Source organism: Tasmannia lanceolata, unplaced genomic scaffold, assembly GCF_043159265.1.
Source record: "Tasmannia lanceolata isolate RefF3 unplaced genomic scaffold, GAP_Taslan_0.1 ptg000007l, whole genome shotgun sequence".
Taxonomy (NCBI): domain Eukaryota; kingdom Viridiplantae; phylum Streptophyta; class Magnoliopsida; order Canellales; family Winteraceae; genus Tasmannia; species Tasmannia lanceolata.
In genome coordinates this window covers 21,407,530-21,410,747 of record NW_027518684.1, presented here as the reverse complement: position 1 = coordinate 21,410,747, position 3,218 = coordinate 21,407,530, and the positions used below count along the sequence as shown (strand labels likewise).

Here is a 3,218-nt window from a genome sequence, read left to right as displayed (position 1 = left end):
CCGAGGTTCGAAACCGAGACATACCTAAAATAAACTCAGAGTCGCCATCCATGGATGTGCCATGGAACCCTAAAATCAAATCCTCTGTGCAATGGATAACCAGAAATATATATGGGTCCGTGCCTGGTTACGAATGGAGAAGGTCTGAGAGCACCTCTAATTCGTCCGAGTGCAAGCACTTGGTCTCTTATGCCATTTTCATTAACTCCAAAGAAGTTTGGGTAAAAATCATATCAAATGGGAACAATCCTCATGAGTCGTCTACCTAAGCATGCATTTCCTGAGGATAAAATAATAAGCGCATGTAAAATAAAATGAAAGATGTGTCACCTAAGCATAGCTAGGTTATGAATGACATGCCTAATGGGTGTCTAAGTTCTGATGTGCAAACACATGCAAGCTATAGCTAAAAGGTATAGGATCAGCACTAGAAAGTAAGAAAACACATCAAAACATACAATAATTAAACACATCCTAAAACTCTAAATAATTAGCCCGAGTCCTCGGATGGTCTGGTATTCATCCAAAGAAGCCTACGTATCCCCGCCTCCACGAGAATCAAGGCAACGTAGTTCTTCACGCCTATTCTAAACTATGATGCCTAAGACACCTAGCCCTCTATCCTAAACTCGATCTAAAAGACCGGACCAATTATTAAAGTTTATTGTACGATTATTTAAATTCCAGTGAATTGTGAATTTTAGGACATCCTATATGCCCTAACTAAATGCAGATTAGCCCTAAGCTAATGCAGGTGGTTCCTACAACTTATATGTAACTAGGTTGTATTTCCTAAGGAAAACCAAAGGTGGACTAGCGTATCCTACTCTAGTCATCACTCGGCGATGTGGATCGCCAACTGATCGGACGGAGGCGCTCCTATAACTCTAGGACAGACCCCTAACTCTAAAACAAGCACACAACAAACAATCAATCAAACAACCTATCAAAAGAAAAAACCTAACTCTAAAACTCTCTATTTAGGAGAAACTCCTAACTCTAGAGGAAGATCTTTTGAAAACAGGGTTTTAAAGATTTTCGAAGAAGGTTTAAAATATTATTTATAAAAAAAGTTTGGCTGGACTTGGAATATGGATCCCAAGCTGCACTACGTACCTCGTGAAAGAGGATCAAGCCAACGTAGTTCGAATCGAACTCTTCTAACTAAAACCTAACACTTCAAATGATTTAAGGGTTTTAATATTTTTCAAATGTTTTTGATATTTTTAAAGTTTTCAAATGATTTTGAGTTTTAAATTTCTAATGTTTTTGGATTTTAAATGATTTTAAAGCTCTTGGATCTTAAAATGATTTCACTCTTATAGGGAACAAACAAACATAACCATAAACTAGGGCAAAGCCCTAAAGCAAAGGGGAAACCCCGAACAAGCAACAAATGTCTCAAAGAGACGATCCACAACAAGCAAACAAGCGCTCTAAGAGCAGCGAAAATGAATCTAAGATCTCAAGCAGGGAAGGCTCTAACATGAGGCTAGGTAAGCCTCCTAAAGGGGAAACTCTCTGTATGAGACAAGGCTTGTCCCCAAATAGGATTCTATAAATGAGGCAAGGCATGCCTTCTATACACACAAAGGATGTACACAAGAGTGCTAGACTACTATCAGACCGAAATGGTCCCCTACTAGCAAGGGGAACAAGTTGGGGAGGCTCTATAAATGAGGCACTGTATGCCCCTTACAAGCTTACTCTCTATAAGACTAGGGGAAACTCTCTAAGATACATGCTCTAAACTACGAGGCTCGTCTCCAAAGGAGGATCGCCTCAATAAGACAAAGCATGTCTCCTATGGGGGACTATTCTAATGAGACGAAAGGTTTTAACGAAATTCCCAAGGAGCTCGATGATCAAAATCTGTAGTACAAGACTAAATCCAATTATCCCCATAAAGAGATGGTTTTTTTAGTGACTCCTGTAAAGACATTCTTTTCATCGGGCTTTCGACCATTGAATTCATCAAATATCCCAAAAGTTGAAAGTGAGGAGGACACACACTTGGTACAGAGCTTGAAAAATCAAGTTTCTCCATATGATATTTGTAATGAGAGGTTCCCTTCGACCAACTGGAACTCTGCGCATAAGGCGATCTGTTGGTGGTTCAGTAGCCAATGCAAGTGCTCCAAGCGTATCCATGATGAGGTTAACCCAGAGAAATTGCATATACAGAACGCCCCCAATGGACAACCTTTATAACTGAAGTAAAGTTATCATCCAGTATAATAATATCAGAACTTTCTTTTGTAACTTCTGCTCCTGAAATACCCATTGCAAAGCCTATATCTGCCTTATGCAGTGCAGAAATATCATTAGTCCCATCTCCAGTTACAGCAACAACATGGCCTCTTTGGCGCAATGCTTGTACCAACAGGAGCTTGTCATTAGGAGAAGACCTTCCCATTACCGATATACTGTCAGCAATTTCTTCTCTTTTGTTAGTGAACAGAGCACGGAATACTTTTCCCTCAATGAGTGCTGGCTCTGTAGCAGTAGCTTCTGAATCAATTATTCCACATTCCAAAGCTATTGCTTCGTTGTCTGAAATTATCTCCGGTCACCATTCGTATCTTAACACCAGCACTTGTGCACAGTTGTACAGCATTTTTGACACCTGGTCGGCAAGGATCCTTTATACTCACAATTGCGAGAAAAACTAGGTCATCCTCTGGTAATGCCCACTGCGATAATTCTTCTTCATCTTTTTGGACTGCATTTGGTTCAAAACAGGGGCTGAACTGTGCCTGCCAAACAGGGCTAAAGTACGGGTTTAAAATGATGACCATGGACTGAAACTGGGATGGAACGAGGGCTGACTGATGGGGCGATACCAGGTTGAAACAATGGAAAGAATCATGCTACACAGTGGGGTTGAAGCATGGACAGAATCGTGTTAAACATTGAAGCATGGAAAACATCCTTGAACTAGAAGGAGATAGTGGGGAGGAGGAAAATTTTAGATGTTAAAAAGTTTCACATTCTGCAGGAACAGGGAGAACTGCTGAAATTTGCTGCAAAGACTTCACTCCAATCATGGAGATGCATGAGATAGAAATGTCTAATTCATCTTGAAGGATGAAAAAGACATGCAAGTGATAATATTAATATTCCCTGACCCCATCTTTTATAGCCAACATGATCCTTGAAATTATTACAGCTTTAAAGCAAATTTTTTTTTAAACACCCAGATCAATGGAGAATAAATA

General features: G+C 39.9%; 1 pseudogene; it reads right to left on the bottom strand.

The window, feature by feature from the left end:
• Nucleotides 1-1,782: 1,782 nt before the first annotated feature.
• LOC143880661 (calcium-transporting ATPase 10, plasma membrane-type pseudogene) lies at nt 1,783-2,798 on the bottom strand (annotated as a pseudogene).
• Between the last annotated feature and the right edge of the window lie 420 nt (nt 2,799-3,218).